At 39.0% G+C, this 21,431-nt stretch overlaps 1 pseudogene; it reads left to right on the forward strand.

Moving 5' to 3' along the window:
* The window catches only part of LOC101553073 (cell cycle control protein 50A-like), a 39,798-nt pseudogene extending 20,640 nt beyond the window's left edge, over positions 1 to 19,158 (forward strand).
* The last annotated feature ends 2,273 nt before the right edge of the window (positions 19,159 to 21,431 follow it).

The raw sequence follows: 21,431 nt of genomic DNA on the forward strand, positions 1-21,431 counted from the left end.
GCCATATGTCAACAGACAAGCTCTCCTGCTCCTTGAAATAAAAGAAGAATGAAATAATTTTTTAAAGAGTTACTAATATTGCACCATGTCAAAACCTGACACTTTCCAACTTTTTCACAGTAATTCATATCCCTTACAGCACCATTAGTCTTAGGTTTATCCTGGAAGCTGACTCTGAAATCGAAGGATTTGAGATCAAGTTGTTCATCAGAATGTTAGATTCAGGAAAAAGCAAAAAAGGGGAGTTAGTTATAAGGTTATGGGGATAGATGAGAAAGAAAGGAAAAAAATTGTGTGTTGAAAGCTATATAAGATCACGTGTTTCAAGTTATTACAAGAAAATCAGATATTTATATACCAATCATGGACTCAAGGTATGTACAGGGTAGTTATTTCCTCCATACTTATAACTTGTCCTGGACAAGGAGCACAGTTTCAAGTTAAAGTTCTCAGTCAGTTGACAAACTAGGGAGCGCTAGGATATAGTTCAGATCTTAAGTGGTCTGCCAGAACAACCAACATTAAGCAGAGAAGCATCATTAAACTCCTTCATAAATATCTATGCATATATCTTCTTCATTCTTGGATGAATGACATAAAGACTGTGATGTCAGATGTAATCGAGAAAGTATCCATCACATCATGTCATTTTCGAAACTGGAGAAGAACTGTTCCTTGGAATATGTGACATAAGAGGCATTGGTGATGTCGGTGTCCTTATCAACACAAACTTGGCCACAAGCATTGATTCATTCAAATGCCTAACAATCCTAATTGGACAATTACGCTTGAATAGATGTGGCTCACTGTCAGAAGTTTCTGTCTTCGTTGTCTTTGCACCAACATCCAACTACGATGAAGAAGAAATTGAGAAGTTCTACATGGAGCTAGACAAGTTCCATAAAGAGGACCACACCTTCTACAAGATCATTGTCAGTGATTTCAATGCCAAGATAGGACCAAGAAGGTTGCCCAAAAACTCCACATTGGGAATCATGGCCTAGAATGGAATGAACAGGGTGAGAGACTGAGTTCATCATGTTGACCAAGATCATCCATAGTAACTCACAGTTCCAGAAGGTCGAATCTAAATGCCAGTACTTGTCAATACATTGGCTTGGCTCTTCACATGTTACCTGTACGTATGGAAGTTTCTGTCACAATGGAAAACCAGCAGGACCATTCTGCTGTACAATAAGGGAGACATCCACGACATCATCAACTATCGCCCAATCTACAAGTTGTTCACTTAAGTCATCCTTAATAGAATAGGAAGAACACCGGATGAAGGACAACCATGCGAGCAAGCTGGGTTCCTAAAAGGATTCAGCATGATCGACCATATCCACACAGTGACCGAGCTCATTGAAGTTTCATGAGAGTTCAAGATGCCGCTCTGTCTAACGTTCATCAACTTAAAGAAGGCCTTCGATTCTGTTGAGACTGAAGCAGTCATCGAAGCCCTAGCCAAACAAGGCATTCAAACTCAGTACATCAAGATCTTCTGTGATCTGTATTATGGATTCACCACCAGGATCTCACTATTCTACAAGGAAGTGATCATTGATGTAAAGAGGGGTTCAACAGTGTGATATCATTTCACCAAAACTCTTCAGTGCCACTCTCAAGAATGTCATGCGATGACTGGAATGGGAAGGAATAGGAGTGAAGATAGATGGTCTGCAACTACACCTCCGCCGTTTAGCTGATGGCATTGTTCTCATAACACCAAACATAGCAAAGTGGCACAAATGCTGGCCGACTTTGACCTCAAATGTGAAAAGGTCGGACTGAAGCTTAATCTCACTAAAAAAATGTTCATGAAAAACGAACTAGTCCCTGATGTTCCATTTGTTCTCACCAGAATGAACATCTCCGAATGTAGCAGCTATGTGTGCCTGGGTCAAGAACTCAACATGAGGAGCAACTTGTCACCAGAACTGTGCAGAAGGAATAGAGCAGTGTGAGCAGTGTGGAATGCCTTCAAGAACATCAAAAAAGTGGTTAGGAGGACAAAGAATCTCCTGCTCCAGGCACATCTTTTCGACTCCACAGTTCTTTCTGCACTAACATATGCCTCAGAGAACTGGGACCTACAAAAACAGGATGAGAATGCTATTTGGGTATCCCAAAGAGGAATTAAAAGAGCTTTGTTTGGAGTATCATGTTTCACTCAAGTGAAAGAAGGAATCTGGAGTTTCATCCTCCATCGTTGATCAAGAATCAGGGACTCTGTCTCATTTGCCAAGGCATCAAAAGTCAGATGGGCTAGACACGTAATGAGATTTAGAGACGACTGCTGGACTGGAGCTGTTACTGACTGGATTCCACAGGAAGTCAAAAGACTGCATGAATGCCCACCTACGAGATGGTCAGACTTCTTTGTCAAAACCCTGAATGAATTGTTTGAGGCTCTTCGTGTTCCTGGAGCAAGCAGATACTATTGGGCTACACTAGCACGCTACAGGGATGAATGGAGATGTTATTGGCGCCCGCTAAAGCTAATAGAAGATCAATGGAATGACAAGTGACAAGTGACAAGCGATGTCAGATAAACCTAGATGATGATAATTTATCCCAAAGAATCCTCCAAGGAATGACAAATCCTCAACCAGGAAAGGATCATTGCAGATCAGTACTTCCTTATTCTTCTACCTCATTCTACAACTACTTGAGTCATATCAAGTTCTTTCCTTGACTGTAGAGTCTTTTATGGGTTGTTGCCATTTACCTACAGTGTGGCAAACTACTATAACAAAAGGGGTATTTTCTGTGTCTAAAGAAAAGTGAAGGAGTCCTTGAAATCCCAACCTAGACAGTGTTATAGTTACCAAATTCCAGATAAAGAGAAATTTAAGAAACTAGTTCTAGCCAGTTCCTGAAATCTGCTCAGAGGACCCTGTTCCTTATCTCCTCATTTAAATCAGAATACTTATTAACTATTACTGGCCATCAGCATAGTAATGTATGGTATAAATTTAACACCACTTCAACTCCATCCAAATCATGGAACCTGTATCCAAACTTTTATCAAACACACTTCTTTAAGCCCTAGCCCCAAAGGCCGATGCTGGATTTTCCCTTGAGAATACCTGTACCTCTAGCTAGGGAATTATTATCTCCTTAATAACTTGTTTGGCTTTTATAGTATGATGCACAAATTCTTTCTCCAATAGACCATAGTGCGTTTGGAGTATTTGGTAGGAGTGTTGTTGTGGTGGAGAGGCAGAGGTAGGGATAGAACTAGCTTTCAACAACACATTTTTTCCTTTTATTTTATTTTTTCCATAGATTCCCCTGACCCTATTACCAACCCACTCCCCTTTGCTTTTCCCAAGACTACCATTCTGATGAAAAACTTGGTCTCAACTTTGACTTGAAACTATGCTCCCTGTCCAGGGCAAGTTAGAATGATATCTTTCCTTTCTAAAAGAGCTCAATTTCATGACAGTTTTTCTAGGTTTTGAGGTTCCCCTGAGATTCAGAAAGACAGAGGTTCATTTCCAATCTAAAACTTTCAAATGGATGCAGGCATGACCTCTGAGCCACTTCCAGGCACTGTGGCAGTGAGTGCCGAGCGGGAACTCCCAGCGGCTGCCCCTATCTTCCCTCTGCTCCTGGACAGCAGGCACGCTGCATGGGTTCTCCTGTACCTCTGCAGCTTCCCTGAATCTCTTCTTCAGTAACATCTGGGTTTGTATTATTGAATCATTACCGTATAGAAGAGGAAATTAATATTCAGAGTGACTCATCCAAGATCACACCACTAGGAAAAAGTGAGTCAACTTAAGCAAAGTACTACAAAAGCTATACTCTCCATGCTATGCCATTTTATCTTCAGAGAGCATGCACAGTAAATCTATGTATTTTAATGATAAAATGGCAACTGGAAAACCTTTAGATGAATATCATGGAGCAGAGAAACCAGATTATTGTGGGAACATTCAGGTTAAATATAGAGAAGACTGTCTTTGCCTTTGTTTTTGCAAACAGAGTTAGGTGTATAATCAAGGTAGTTTAATGGTCACTAAAATCTGGAAAATCGAAATGACTCATTTGAATTTCTTTTGGGGGGCTATACCTAGCTGTGCTAAAAGTGTATTCCTGGTTCTGTGGTCAGGGTTCACTCTTGGGTGTGCTCAAGGGACCATATGCAGCACAGTGAATTAAGCCCACATCAGCAGCGAAAAAGCCAAATGCCATCCTCATTGTACTATCTCTTCTACCTATATTTTAAAGGAGACTTAAGTTTAAAGCAAAAAACAATCATTTTTAAAGAAAAATTGCAATAAGTGGTAACCTTAAGAAATTTTTTTCTTGGTACTTCTAAAAGAGTTTGGAAGAGTTTTACCTGTATTTGTAGATTGAAGATACAGAGATTCAGAATGTCAAAGCAAATCAACAGATTAGACCATCACCTAAGAATCAAAGAGCCAGGGATCCCAGGAGTAGGAAATCATCACTTTGGTGGGACTGAAAGACCCCCTTAAAAAGTAAGCATACCCAGGACTGAACACCATGTGATCCCCAGGCTTCACTCCTGGACTTCTCATGCATTGAAAAGCACAGACTTTCAATGAGGAGATCCCAGCAATGCCATGGTATATTTTTTTCATATCTCCTATCCCGTGATAGGGCACAGGAACATATTCAGGAATAATTTCAAAATCCTGGGGCACCCAAAATATATGTGCAAATAGATGCTTAATAATAACCTTTACCTGAATAGTTAAATAACATTTAAATAACACTGATGGCTTTCAAAAATATAAGCTGTCAAGCCAGAAACTACAAGCCCAGTCTTTAAGAAGTTCTCAGAATATAACCTGGCTTCAAATCTCTGTTTGAGCCACAGTAACTTGACAAAATGTCAAAAGGAGTCAAATTCTAAGCAAACATCCCATGCCCCTTCACCCCCTCCCCACAGGAGTCTGCTTAGCTGCCTCTGCTTTTCCCACTGGCATTATGCCAGGGTATTTTTCATACCATTTTGTGACACTGAGGAGTCCCCACATACCGTAAGGACGATCAGAATTCCATAATGAGATTAATTTTAGTTCAGTTCAATTTAAAACGCAAATAGATGTCATGCTGTACTTTTAGGGAGACAAAAATGACACCATGAAAGCAAAGGTCTTTGCCTCCCGACAGGCTGACAAAGCTAACCTTGAGCAGATGTGGACAATATTTTCCCTGGGGCATCTTTCCCACCTTGTTCTACTCATCATCCACTTCTTCAGAGTCTATTGTTACTTGTGGACTTGCTCCCACCTGAGTTGAGCAAAACAGCCCTCATTTGCAGAATGCCAGCTACATGCCCTAGAAAAGTAGCAAGTCTCAAATGCACACAGCAGCCTTGCAAGTCAGCAACTAAATTCCTGTTTCATGGGTAAGTTAAATCCTTCCCAGAAATTAACCATCTTGTCTAAAGACCAGGAATGAAAATGAAATGGCTCAGAATCAAAGATATATCAGAATCTTGGGGCTGGAGTGATAGCATAGCGGGCAGGGCGTTTGCCTTGCACTCGGCCGACCCGGGTTCAAATCCCAGCATCCCATATGGTCCCCTGAGCACCGCCAGGAGTAATTCCTGAGTGCAGAGCCAGGAGTAACCCCTGTGCATTGCCAGGTGTGACCCAAAAACAAAACAAAACAAAAAAGATATATCAGAATCTAAATCCTTTTCTTACATATTATGGAGGAAAGAAAAATAACTGTGCAGTTCTTTGCCCTGATAAGATGTATGCTTATACACTGGCACCCACCTTCAAAGTGTTGCAAGGTAGACCAGAAGACTTCTGCAAATACCACTTAGAAGCAAAAAAGTACTAAGAATTAAACATGAAGTGAAGAAACAATGCAGGTGGCATAGGTAGAATTTCTTCATAAAAATTCCTATAATTAGGGCTGGAGTGATAGCACAGCATTTGCCTTGCACGCGGCCTACCTGGGTTCAATTCCCAGCATCCCATATGGTTCCCCGAGCACCGCCAGGAGTAATTCCTGAGTGCATAATCCAGGAGTAACCCCTGTGCATCACTGGGGGTGACCCAAAAAGAAAAAAAAAATCCTATAAGTACACAGGACAACACAGACTCTGGAACTGAGCAAGTTGCTCAATGAAAGACCTAAAGATCAGGAACTTAAAGTTCTTAAAGAAATCTTATGCATCGCCTAGCAGAAGAGCCAAATGGAAGTGCTCCCAGCATGTTGGGGGAAAGATAATTGAAATAATTTATCAGCAAACTGGACTGGAAATTAGAGTTTTCTTAAACTATCCCAAACCCTTGTTCTACACCTGAGATTCCTGTAACTGCTAAGGGCGTATCCCTAAGTTAAATTGTGCTGATCTGTCTACCCTAATGGTGCAAGTGACTAAATGTAGTTACAAACTTTGCATATAATTGAAGCCTTGGGGAGGGGTGGGGTGCACAAAACCACTTGTCTTTTGCCTGCCAAAGGCAAAGTATCTCTATAAGTCCTCCTGGTTATTAAAACTGCTGTCAACTTATGTGGAGTGTTCTGCCTTTTTTCTTTGATCTCTCCTTGCCCTCTGTGTACAGGTGCCAGCTTCTGAGCTCACCTGGCTTGTAACCCAACAGAGTGAGAGACAGGTATGGCAGTAAAAGTAACATTAAGCAGAATTTCATGGCAGGTAAAAAATCAGGCAGCTCCATTATTCAGCGAGTACACTTATAAAGCACCTGGCTCTGTGAGCTGTGTATCACATTCATCACCCCTTATAACCATCAGAAATGTTGAAACACTCAAGTTTCCACCTATGGGATTTGAACCTCGATAAGTCTATTCCCAGGTTAATTCAAACCTCCATGAAAGTTAGGAATAAAGAAACGTCCACCAAATGAGGTTGGATTTGTGATTAGTTCTTTTCTTTGTTTGTCAATTATTGTATACTTTAATACAACTCATTTAATGAGGAATCCATACCTTGAACAGTGTAATAATGTTCAAAATAATGGAAATTTTATCATAAATATTTGATCACCAAGAGAAAATTATACTTTGTTTAGGAATCTCTTTTTAAAAATCAAGGATTATCTGTATGTCTACAAAATATTGTCATTTCATTTTTTTTTACTTAATGTAGACACTAAGTTTAATACAAAAGGGAACTTGAGGGGCTGGAGCAATAGCACAGCAGGCAGCAGGTACGGCATTTGCCTTTCACGTGGCCAACCCACGTTCGATTCCCAGCATCCCATATGGTCCCCTGAGCACCGCCAGGAGTAATTCCTGAGTGCATGATCCAGGAGTAACCACTGTGCATCGCCAGGTGTGACTCAAAAAGCAAAAAAAAAAAAAAAAAATAGGGAACTTGAGGGAAACATTTTCTTTATGCTACAGAAGATCAACTGTGTCTGAGCTACATCTTAGATCTTATTAGGGTTCACTTTTTCTATTTTATCCATTTACAAACCCCTGCCTTTCAAAAACCAAATAAAAAAACTCACATTTGCATGTTCTCTGCACAAATGACTCAACACATGACAAAGAAATATTCAAGGAGATGTGATGATTGAAGTTAGCCACATGAAAAATCTGTCCCATTTCCAGTAGATTCCACCTACTGGTAGAGTCAGGGATAAGAAAAGAAGCATAGTACTCCAAGTTGCCATTCTCCATATCATATAGTGCATAGCACAGGCAGTAACAGATATTTTTTTCAAATAAATCCAGCGTCCCTACCTGTCTCACTTGCACCAATCCTCTCTTCTTCTGTAGTTTGACATCAATCGTGGCAGAATAACTTCCTCATCTCAGTCTAGCCCTCGAGGAAATTCTAAACTGATAGACTTGTCTGCTTGAACCTAATATACTTGTCTGCTTGATCCAGCCAGCAGAAATTCTACTGCTTACAACAAAGAACTCTGACTGACACCCAAACACACTCGTAAAAAGAAATGAACTAGCTCTTCTTGAAACAGGAGTATATTGAAGAACGACACTGATTTAGTGAAAAGATGACTTCTGGAGATAAATGAGGAAGCATTTTAAGATTTTACACACATAGAAAGTTACCCTTTAAAACAACTTTAGTGATCAGCTGGTTTTCACACCTTTGTTTGATGGACAAAAGCTGCAACTCAACAATGTCTAAGGATTTCTCTGGAGGAAGTTCCTCTTTTAAGAACCAGAGCTGGGAATCAAAACTAGTTCTTGAGATCCAAAGTTAATGCCTTCTTGCTTCCCAAAGAAGCTTTGTCTTGCTCGGACCTATGAGTCAAGGTCGAACAAATTATCAAATGCTTCTTTTCCAGCAGGTCCGACTTTGGGGGAGGGGGGAAACTCCAAACAATAATAGTGATTTTTTTGTTAAAATATTGAATGTAATCAAAGTAAAGAGGAAGTAAAGTGAAATTTATCAGCTACACAGGCGGGGTGGGGGCTGGGGAGGTAGGGGGTGGGAGGGAGGTGGGGAGTGAGGGGGAGGTGGGGGGTGGGGGGGAGGATTACTGTGGTTCTTGGTGGTGGAATATGTGCACTGGTGAAGGGATGGGTGTTCAAGCATTGTATAACTGAGACTTAAGCCTGAAAGCTTTGTAACTTTCCACATGGTGATTCTATAAAATAAATCAATACATAAAAAAAAAAGAATCAGTTCATTGTGCCATTCCTGGAGTTCACTTATCCACTGGCACAGAAGTCCGAGTATTTGATTCAAGAGCCCGTGACTATTTCTGCTTCCTTTCTTAGGTTTCAATAAGGACCTCACAAACTCCTTTATATTTGCTTATTTAAAAAAAAAAAGAAGTGAAGAGAATTTAGGTTCGATACAAGTTATACAGTAGCAAGCTACTCACTGACTTTGGGTATCAATAGGTCACTACAAGTCCAGGCTTGATGATGTTTCCACCTTCACTTTGATTGATAGGGAGAATTTTAGTCCATATCAAAGAGATCACATTGCATTCTTCTTAACAAATGGCTCAGGACCTCTGTCAATAATTAATTGCATGCTCTTGAGCACGTTGTTACTCTTTTGCGTGCTTCGGCTTTCTCCCTTGTATGTTGAGATTAAAATATCACTTATCTCATAATGATACTTATAAGAAACAATTCACATAAAGTGCTACCTATATAATAAGCACTTTACAACTGCTAGATATGGTGAATGTTTATAACTGTCATTTACCTTCTTAAGCACTTCCAATCTTGCCCTGTTTTGAGAAAATTTATCTGCTGCCAAATATAAGCGTGTGTCACTTATCAATTAGGTATCTAGGTGATGTTTGTCTTTGGGGACAGGTCACAAATATAAATGGCATAGCTCACTTCCATAAACCGAAATTCTATCAGCTACCCTGCACTTAAGTCATTTATAGGGATTGCCATTTTATTTGCGGTAGGTCATTGATCAGCATATGACATATCCAGCCCAGTTTAGGTAGATATGTAGGCAGTCTCTAGCTGAGAAAATATCTATACTATTGAAAATTATCTATAGATCTCTATTCCCAAGGAAAGTATTCACTGCCAACTCTGTACAAGAAAATGATTGTATATGGGGGTTGGGAGGAAAACTGCTGTTTGGAAAATTGACAAAAGAATTAACACTATTGTGCATAAAAGAACAAAAAACAAGTCCAAGCTCTCAGATTCACTTTACAGACACTGCCACGATAACATATAAATCTTCAAGTGACAGCAGTAGTGAATATCAGTGTGAACAGCTTGGTTTTATATTGATCACTTGTCAGAATTACCAAACATTTGATAAGATTGTGTGTGAGCTTTCTTCTTGACTAGAAAAGGATCAGTATCAAAGTTTATCAAGGTCAGGTAAGGGCCTTCCATTTACCAGGTTGTAATTTCCCTAATATTCCAGAGAAATTGCACTGAAATTTCAAAGATTTATCCTGGCATATTTTAATCAGATACATGTACATCACTCCACGTGAAATTTAAAGAAAAGAAATCTGGTTCAGATTCTTTTAGCAAGATATCTACAGTCAATAATCTACATTAATAGAAATTTGCTAGTTTAAATGCCACAAGCAATTTATTATCAATGCTAATGAGCCTGACTAGGTCTCAGAAATGTAAGTCTGAATATATTTTAACATTGACAAATTTCATTGTGAACATGCTTGTTACTAAGGTTGACCACAACCTAGTCTGCAAATTAAAATTCTACTTGTTTTGTTTTATTCTGATTTCTTTTTCTCTTGCATCACCACTTAGACAAAGAAGACCATAATTTAATTTGGAATGTTTTTTGTTTTGTTTTGTTTTGTTTTTGACATTTTAAAAAAATATTGAATCACTGTGAGATAGTTATAAGCTTTTATGTTTGGGTTACAGTCACACAATGATCAAACACCAATCCCTCCACTAGTGCACATTCCCCACCATCAATGTCCCCAGTATACACCCCCTTTCCCACCCTCCCCCTGCCTTCATGGCAGACAATTTTCTCCATAATCTCTCTCTACTTTTGGGAGTTATGGCTTACAACACAGACACTGAGAGGTCATCATGTTTGGTTCATTTTTTACGTTTGGCACACATCTCCCATTCCGACTGATTCCTCCAGCCATCATTTTCTTAGTGATCCCTTCTCTATTCCATCTGCCATCTCCCCTCTGCTCATGAAGCAGGCTTCCATCTATGGGACAAGCCTCCTGGCCCTCGTATCTACTGTCCTTTGGTGTCAGCCTCATGTGATGTTATTCTATACTCCACAAATAAGTGCAGCCCTTCTATGTCTGTCTCTCTCTTTCTGACTCATTTAACTTAGCATGCTACACTCCATGTCTATCCATTTATAAGCAAATTTCATGACTGAATGAAAAAGGGGACATAACAAAAGAAACCAAAGGAATTCAAAAGATCATCAGAGATTACTTTGAAAGTCTGTATGCCATGAAACAAGAGAACCTAGAAGAAATTGATAAATTCCTGGATTCCTATGGCCTTCCAAGGCTAAGCCAAGAAGATTTGGAATACCTGAATAGAGCTATTACTACCAAGGAAATTGAAACTGTAATCAAGTCTTCTCTAAAACAAAAGCCCAGGTACAGATGATTCACTAGCAAATTCTTCCAAACACTTAAAGAGGACCTTTTGCCAGTTCTTTTCAAGCTCTTCCAGGAAATCGAAGAAACAGAAACTCTCCCAAACCATTTCTAAGAAGCACAATATACCTAATTATACCCTAATACCAAAAGCAAACAGAGTTACTACAAAAAAAGAAAACTACAGACAGATTTCCCTGATATCCCCTCTCAGTCTTTTTAAATGAGCTTTTTTTTTTAACTTTTTATTAAATCACCATGTGGAAAGTTACAAAGTTCTCAGGTTTATGCCTCAGTTATACAATATTCAAACACCCATCCCTTCACCAGTGCCCATATTCCACCACCAGAAACCCCAGTATACCCCCACCCCAACCCCCACCCCCTACTGTATAACTAATGAATTTCACTTCATTTTCTCTTTACCTTGATTACGTTCCATATTTCAACACAAAACTCACTATTGTTGTTGGAGTTTCCACCCAAGAAAGACAGCCCTACTACCAAGGAAGCATTTGATAGTTAGTTTTCCATTGCTGGGAATGAAGAGATATATAGCCCCACTGCTCCAAGTACATAACTATTTTTTTTTCCTTTTTCCTTTTCCTTTTTTTTTCCCCCTCATCCCCTTTCCCGCGCCTCATAGTATGGTGTACACCATGCTGCGTTTCTCCCTGAGAGTGGGAAACAACCTGGAAAGAGGGATATTTCCTCTTCTCGGCCAGCGTGGGGCTTTTGCTTAGTTCACAGTCCAGAGAGGTGGCTGCTACATTAACAACCTTCAATATTTCAACAAAAACTTACTGTTATTATTTGGAGTTTACCCCCCAAGTCAGACCTGTTCAAAAGGAACCATTTCACATTGCTGACAATTATAGATGTTAAGTTTTGGATTTCTGTATAAAGTCCAGGGAAAATTCTGCCAGAAATTGCATAGCCCAGCTCACAGTCCCAGTGCATTGCTGTAAGAAGTCTCTGGAACCAGAGTCTTTAGGCGCAGAGGGTCCGCTTCACTCTCAGCAGCTCCGAATTCATCTGGGCCGAGGGCGTGCCAGTTACATCTCCTTCCCATGAGTCCCTGGGAGCCCCAAGTGTAAAAATCGAATACCTCTGGGTTAGGACTCTTAGAAGATGGCGCCTGCCATGTGGGTGCCGCCACCACCGCCGCTGTTTTCCGTGCGGGAAGACAGGGTGGGGAGGAAAAATCCACCCCCGGGCAGCACAGAGTTGCAGCCCAGTTCGCAGACCCAGTGCATTGCTATTAGAAGCTGTGCTGGATGCCCGAATGTGTTAGGTCTCTGGAATCAAAGTCTTTAGGCGCAGAGGGTCCTAAATAAACTTTTTTTGTCAATATTTTTTCCTGTTCTTATATGTAAACATATTCCATGACTTTCCTGGAAACTTACTGATAGCACAGTGGATTGGGAGTTTGCCTTGCATGCGACTGACCTGGGTTTGATTCCTCCGTCCCTCTCAGAGAGACCATCAAGCTACTGAGAGTATCCCGCCCGCACAGCAGAGCCTGGCAAGCTACCCATGGCATATTCGATATGCCAAAAAAAGAAACAACGACTCTCACAATGCAGATATTACTGGTGCCTGTTCAAAGCAAATGATGGACAATGGGACAACAATTACACAGTGCTATGTGATTCCTGGAAAAAATAAAATTACGCAGTGATTTTATGTTGCAAAACACAGAACCATTTTAATCTTGAGAATTATAATTATCAAAGTTCTGAAGCAAATTTAAAGTTGCTCCCTTCCTGCAGTTCAGACCCAAAACTCTTAGAAAATTAGTCTATATTTCAAGAGTTTTAGCTAACTCTTTCTTTCTTCCTCACATATTTTACTTTACCATCAACTCGAATATCTGTCTGTATCTTCACCCCCAATTGTTTATGTTGAACTCAAACATCCAGCAAGGTGACAGAGAGTGGGGTATTGAAAGGCGATTGAGTCATAAACAAGGCAGCACATATATGTAATACATGTCCTTATAAAAGAAAATAAAGAATGTTTCCTTGCTACTTCAACTATGTGAGGTTACAGAGAGTAAGAGTAGATACTGGCTAAGGTCCAGGAAATGGGTTCTGACCAAACAACAAATATAGCAATACTCTGTCCTTTGAAATCCTCCTAGCCTCTATAACAGTGAGACATAAGTGCTGGTTATTTGCAAGTCACCCAGTTTATGGTCTGTTTGTTGTAGAATCTGGAATTAATTGAAATAAATTTTATTGACTTGTCTGCGCAGTTACTTCACCATCTTGCACACAAAGACCAATTGGTCAAGCAAACACCAATCTATATTCTTTCTATTCTCATTCTAAAATCAGATATGCTTGCCCCTCCAAAAAACATTGTTCAATAGAACAGTGATTATTACAACTTTCACTTTTTTCAAGCCTCATTATTAATTTCTCATCCCTGAGATTTACACTTCCTTTGCCCTGACCAAATTCTGACAATTTGGCTTCTCAGGCAAAGCAACAAACTCTCATTTCTGTCATCAGAGTAGGTAGCCAGTCACTCAGTGTTGCTTTTTTATTTGTTTGCTTTTTTTGTCTTTTGGAGTCATACCTGGCTATGCTCAGGGGTTACTCCTGGCTCTGCACACAGGAATTACCCCTGGTGGTGCTCATGGGACCATATGGGATGCTGGGGATCCATCCAGGTCACCCACATGCAAGACAAATGCCCTACCTGATATACTATTGCTCTGGCCCCTGTGTTCTTTAGGTTATGTTCAACTTTTATGTTCAACAGTCAAGTATTCTTCAAAATTCAGAAAGATGTTAACAACCCCACAGAATAGTCATCATACAGCTACCATATTGTAATTAAGAAAACTAAATTCACTAAAAATATCCCTCCTATCTCTAGCTCTGGAATTGATTTTTAAACTCTCAATTTGGATGAATAGTTTATATGTCATTTAACAAGGTTGTTCTTTAAAATTTCTTGTTTTGGATATATGCTTCAATGTTTTTGATAATGAAGCTTGACTTATGCAACAACAACCAGGCCAAATTTTAAAGCATTTATCATTCCAAAGAAACTGTGTATGCCTTCATAGCAGGACTCCCAGTCCTTCCACTGACTTTGACCAAGAGAACCCCTGATTTATTTACTCTACAGTTGTGGTTAAGTCCAGTCCTTTCACTTAAATCAATTCATAAAATAAGCTGCATTTGTAATATCTTTCTCTCACTTCATAATCTGTCTAAGGTTTATCTATGTTATATCACATTTTAACATTTCATTTATTTTCACTGTTACATTCATTTGTTACATGCTACTGTGTAATACTGCTTGAAAATATCTGTAGAATTTATGTATGGATATGTTTTCAGTTCTGGACAGATACAAAGGAGAGGGATTCTTAGGTGATATCATTACTAAGCCTAATATTTTGATGAGTCTTCAAAGTACTTTCATAAGGGGCTGTTTTATTTTTATTTTCTGATCTGTAGATCATTGAGGAAACTATTAAGATCCTAATATAATCAATCCTTCTAGCCAGGAACATGGAATATCTCTAAGTTAATAAGTCATTTTATTTCATTTAGAAATGATTTGACTTTTTGGTTTATACAATTAATTTGATTTTTCTTATTCAAAAAACCGTATTTTTTATTGAACTATAACAAGTAGTTCTGGAGTGGTGGGACCATGGGACCATCCCAGAGATATTCCTTCTGCTGGCTCTGGCCTGAGAGTTCAGTGTTTAGGCCAAGGGCTTCTGGAGTCACAACAGCAATGGTGGAAATATTCTGTGCCAAGGATCAAACTTAGGGCTGTGTGCAAACTAGGCCTGTGTCCTACCACTAGAGCCACAAACCCAATATTCTTAAAAAAGTTCTTTTTTCCCTTTTTTAATTTTGCTTTTGTTTTTTGTTTTGGGGTCACGCCCAGCAATGTTTGGAGCTTAATCCTGGCTCTTTGCTCAGGGATCATTGCTGGCTGCCTCAAGGGAACATATAGGGTACAGGGAACCTGACCAATATTCTACCCACGGTATTCTCACTTGGGCCCCATTCTTTTTTTTTTCTTTTTAGGTCACACCTGGAAATGCACAGGGGTTACTCCTGGCTCATGCACTTAGGAGTTACTCCTGGCAGTGCTCGGGGGACCATATGGGATGCTGGGAATCGAACCAGGGTCCGTCGCGTGCAAGGCAAATGCCCCAGACCCCTTAGGGCCCATTCTTAAGAATTTTCTATGTTCATCATTAGTCCTCAGCCAAAGAAATAGATTAGTATTTTATTTCCTGCCTGACTACCTTCAGTAGAACAACCTGTTAAATAGAACTGGTAAAAAATTACTGGGACAAGAGAGATAGTCCAAGCAGATAAGGCCTTTCTCTGCACACAGCTAACCAGGTTCATTTCCCTGCATCTTATATGGTCACCTGAGCACCATCAGGAGTTGATCTCAAGTGTAGTGGCAGGATTAAGCCCTCATCACAGCTGTGTGTGGCTGAAAAACAAAACAGAGCAAGCAAAAGAAGGCATCACAGCTTTGCTTTGTTCCTCGTCTTGGGGAAACCTAAACAGACTTTCATCTGAGCCTGTGTATAATACTAGCAGTGTGCATGGTTTGGGTTTTATTTTTTCTTTTTATTTCCTATATATGGTCTTTATTTGTTTGAGAACATTCTTTTTTTTTTTTTTTAATTTTATTGAATCACCATGTGGAGGGTTACATAGTTCTCAGGATTATGTCGGTTATACAATTCTCAAACACCCTTCCCTTCACCAGTGCCCATCCTCCATCACCAACCCCCCCAGTATACCTGCCGCCCCCTCCCACCTCCCCGGTCCCCACCCTTGTACTTGATAAGTTTCACTTCATTTATGCCTTATCTCGATTACATTCCATGTTTCAGCACACAACTCACTACCGTTGTTGGGGTTTCCCCCAAAAAAGAAAAGCAGTCCTATTGCCAAGGAGGCATTTGATAGTTCTCCACTGCTAAGAATATAGAGATATTAAGTCCCGCTGTTTGTTACATAACTTTTCTTTTTCCCCCTTGCCCCGCGCCACCGAGTTCACGCCTGTTTAGTAATCGCCACGCTGCCTGACAAGGGAAAAAAAAAAAAAACGAAAAAAACGAAAAGGATGGTTATTTCCCGTCATCAGCAGACGTGGGGCTCTGGCTTAGTTGATAGACTAGTAGAGTGTCTGGAAGCAGTTTCTGGAACCGAAGGTCTTGCGCTGGTATCGGCTCCGGCTCGAGATTCCACCAGCGTCCCACTGTTCCATGTACATAATTTTTCCCCTTATATCCCATTCCCACGCCACCAGGTCTGTTTGCTTAATGGACATCACACTGTAGTTGACGACACGCCGCGTTTCTTCCCGAGAAAGAAGAAAATTTCTTCTCAGCTGGCGTGGGGATATAGCTTAGTTTAGTCTAGAGAGATGGCTACCGTTTTGATTGCCTTCAATATTTCAGCAACAGACTTACTATTCTTGTTAGGATCTCCCACAAAAGTCCGACCCATTAAAAGCGAACCATTACATATTGCTGATGCTAAGATGGTTTTGGGTTTCTGTATAAAGTCCAGGGAAAGTACAACCAGAAATAACATCACTACAAACTTTTACCCTTTTATGGTGCTCATAAGATGGAGAAGTCCTGCGTTGTGCTCAGGAGGGAGGAGTTGAGAGAGAGAGACAGGTTAAAAGAATTGGGGGATGCCCGGGTCCCACTGTTTCAGCACACCGTGGGGTCTCTGGTCCCATGCCGGAATTAGTTCAGTGGGCTGCCTGGAGTCCAAGGGCGCTCCCTTGGGCTCTTCCATCATGTTCGCTCCGCAGCCAGATCCAAAGGGAAGCACACGTGGGGGAGGTGGGTTTAAATATCTATCTGCTGTGGGCGGGGGTCGCCGCCCCCGCCCCCTGGGGTCTCCCGCAAGCGCGCGAAAGCGTCCTGTTTCAGCTGGATCGCCAGCTCCATTTTGCGCTCAGGAAAGCCGCGGATCCTGCGCTGTGCTCAGGAGGGAGGAGTTGAGAGAGAGAGACAGGTTAAAAGAATTGGGGGATGCCCGGGTCCCACTGTTTCAGCGCACCGTGGGGTCTCTGGTCCCATGCCGGAATTAGTTCAGTGGGCTGCCTGGAGTCCAAGGGCGCTCCCTTGGGCTCTTCCATCATGTTCGCTCCGCAGCCGGATCCAAAGGGGAGAACATTCTTTTTACTCCAAATGCATTGAATATTTTAATCTTAAAATAGTATCAGACAAGCTTTTTGTTTTTATGAAATTTACTTTTTTTCTAGAAATATAATGTTATAATTAACTTTCAGATATTTAACAACTTTGCATTAGTGAGATAAATCCTACCTTTTCATAGAGTATTCTTCTTTATAGGTAATGCAACATTTGCTATGCTAGTATTTAATTTAGGATTATGCATATTTATTCATAAGGTCAGTAATTTTCAGTTTTGTTGATGTTCTTGGTTCGCTATCAAGACATTATCAATCTCATAGGTTTTTTTTCCTGAAAATTCCCTGGTATTATTATAGAAGTTCGTGGAATATGTATGTTAACTGCTCTTGAATAGTTTAATAGAATTTGTGGTGAAGGTTTTGGGTTCAGGATATGTCATATGGGAAATATTTTTTAAATCACTAATCTATCTCCTTCATAGTATGGGCCCATTCACAGTTTATATTTATTGATGAGTTGGTTGTGTAAATTTGTGTATTTCTGTTAATTTTCTATTAATTTTAATAAACCATCATCGTTATGTGAAATCTAGATATGATAGTCAACTAAATGGAGATCCAAATACTTTGCTCAATTCCGGTGTGGAATGTGAGCCTTTTTGAAGACATGGAGACAAACCAATTGCTCCTTGTGGAGCATAGCATGTTTAATGATACACTAACATTATTTCTGATCGGCAATGATTCTGAACCTACAGGAATTGCTTTAAAAAGGAAAGGTATTGCTTGGTGGACAGATAAAAACGTAAAATTTAGGAATCCTCCTGGAGAAGGAACCCTGGAAGAACGAATCAAAAGCACAACAAAGGCAGTAAACTGGGTTAAACCAGTAGATATTCTGTATAAGGATGGAGATAACAATGGATTCATTAATGAGAATTTTATTGTTTGGATGCGCACTGCAGCATTACCTACATTTCGTAAGTTGTATCGTCTTATAATGACTTACGAAAAAATGACTTACGCCCAACATTACCAGCTAGGACGATACTATTTGAATATCATATACAGTTACCTTGTACATTCTTTTGATGGATGAAAACGGATGATCTTGAGCACAATTTCATGGATGGGAGGAAAAAATCCATTTTTAGGGATTGCTTACATTGTTATTGGATCCATCTCCTTCCTTCTGGGAGTTGTACTATTAGTAATTAATCATAAGTATAGAAACAGTGGTAATACTGCTGACATTACCATTTAATTTTTTATTCTGAAAACAAATGTACTGCATGTGCATCAAGGCCAGCCATACTCAACCTAGCTTTCAAATGCTGATGTCTGGTTAGTATGTCATTTTTGAAGTTGGTACATAACTTTTTTTTTTAAACAGTCTGTGTCCTGTTCTTCTTTGTGGATGACTTATAAAAATACATGACAGGTATAAAGCAAATTAGATATATTGAGCATATCAACATTGTAACTGCTAAAATGGCATTCTAATGTGCGTGGTTTTTTTTGGTAGACAGATTCTATGATGCATAGAGCCTCTTTCATGTGAAATGCATTTACTGCTTAAATGTTTATGCTATGTTGATATTCTTATATTGGCATATGATGTATATGTGTGCCTGTTGTGTGAAGAAAGGGATTACAAAATGTATGAGTATAATGATTTGCTAATCTTTCAGGATTTAGAGTTATGAAAAGATGAAGAAGACCAAATCTAAATAAAACACTTCATCATTTGCATGTGTTGTGTGTAAGGGCTTAAAGTTAACACCTTTGTTGAGGTGGTTTATGTATTGAATTTAATGCAGTATAGTTGTCAAGCATAGCTTTGATTTCAAAGGATGCATCATTGTCTAGCATAGGAAATAATGCTATGTCAAGTAGTTCTCAGGTAGGAGAATTTAAAATTCCTTTTTTCTGTTTGGTTAATATGGTACAGCTGGGAACCCTGACTCACTTGATACATTTTTACATGTACGAATTTCCCTTGAAGTTTAGGAGAGGATGCGAAAATCTCAAGGCTGGGAGGAATAGAGACATTACTGGTGCCTGTTCAAGTAAATTGACAAACAACGGGATGACAGTGATATAGGTATGCATACATACATATATGTATACACCTCTCGAAGAGCCCGGCAGGCTACCAGGAGTATCCAGCCCGCATGGGCAGAGCCTGACAAGCTACCTGTGGTGTATTCAATATGTCAAAAATAGTAATGATAGGTCACATTCCCCTGACCCTGAAAGAACCTCCAATCATTGGGAAAGACAAGTAAGAAGAGGCTGCTAAAATCTCAGGACTGGGAGGAATAGAGATATTACTGGTGCCCGCTCAAGTAAATCAATGAACAACGGGATGATAGTGACACAGTGGTATAAAATTTAAAATATATAATAAACATAAAACATACATTTTCAAAATAAATGATTTGTCATATTTTTTAAATATTGCTTTAATTTTTTTAAATTTTCTTAAATTAATAATATTAAGTTCTTAAATTAAAAAATTAAATTGATATGGCAGCATGGGAAATTCAAAATACACTTAATATTACATTAAGATGCAACTACATGCGTATATTTTCAAACCTGGGTAGAAGAAATAAAATCAATGGTAAAAAAACTGTCAGAAATGTATTATTTTCAATACATCTCATCAGTTTGTGAAAACTAATTAGTTCACACCTAGGATAAATGAAACACTAGAATGTATAACAAATTATAAACTACACAAGTTAAAAACTGAAGAAAAATATAATTCTAAAATTTAGAGAATTAAAAATTCAATATCATAAATGAGAAAATATTATTTTTAATGAACTTATGCACATATGATTGGCAAATAAACTTACTAATAAAATATAGTACAGAATATAGAAAATAGGAACTTTTAGACACATGGAGATATTAAATTTTTTAAATATTTTTGAAAGCTAATCTGACATATCTATTCAAATTTAAATTGTGAGTATAATTTTTGCCACTCACTTTTGGAATTCAACCTAAGAAAAAAAAAGCATTAACTTTCTGTGGTGGAAAAAATTTTTTAAATAATAAATTATTTCATATGAGAACAACTGAATAAAATGTGTTACATGCACACTGTAAAATATAGCAGTGGTAAAAAATATAACACGTCATACTGATTTGGTGAGTATCAATATGGGGAACATTTGCCTCAGTAAGAACAGACAACTAAAGATACATGTTTATATATGTAATTTCACACTTTATCTCTGTCTGCTCTTTGTAAAATAATATTCACTTTCTATGGCATACATCATTCTGTATTTCCACAGTCCTTGAAGAAAAACATTCAGCATGTTAGAGGTATCAGGTCTAATCCTACTCTGAAAATTAAACATGTTAGCATTTGGTTTTTAAATTGGTCAATAGGTTTCCATTAGAGTAGAATATCATGGAAGCTAATTTGGTAGATGGTCATAAATCTCAATCTCATTAGATGTAGTCATCTTTGGATAATATTTTATAATCATGAAAGATCATTCTTTTTTGTATTAAAAATGGTAATGGCAATAAAGAAAGAAACAAGATATAGATTTAGTGTGCATTTATGCCCTGTGAAACATCTGCATACCACCAACAGCAAAATCAGTAAATCTATTTTATTCATCAAAACACACACACACACACACACACACACACACACACACTGCTAACAAGGAGCACTCTAAAATTTTTTTGCCTGGGTATCACTGTATCACTGTCATTCAGTTGCTCATCAATTTGCTGGAGTGGGCACCAGTAACATCTCCATTGTGAGATTTGTTGTTACTGTCTTGGGCATATCAAATACACCACAGGTAGCTTGCCTGGATCTGCCAGGCGAGTGATATACTGTCGCTAGCTTGCCGGTCTCTGAGAGGGATGAAGGAATAGAACCAGGGTCGGCTGCATGCAAGGCAAACACCCTACCCGATGTGCTAGCGCTCCAGTCTACTATGTATCAGCATAAATTAATGGAAAAACCTTTATCTAGAAAATGATTTTAGGTTTTATTGCTAGAAAAAATAACACCTTTTCTTTACTATAACTGTGCATACCACTATTAATAAATTTCTGCACACTAGTGTGTGATTTAATAATATCACAAATAAATTTTATTTCAGTATTTTTCAGAGTTCCTAGTAATTTTCCCTCAACCTATTATATGTATATATGTACATTTGTTTATATTTGTTTTAATAT

Source organism: Sorex araneus, chromosome 5 (assembly GCF_027595985.1).
Source record: "Sorex araneus isolate mSorAra2 chromosome 5, mSorAra2.pri, whole genome shotgun sequence".
NCBI classification, from domain to species: Eukaryota; Metazoa; Chordata; class Mammalia; order Eulipotyphla; family Soricidae; genus Sorex; species Sorex araneus.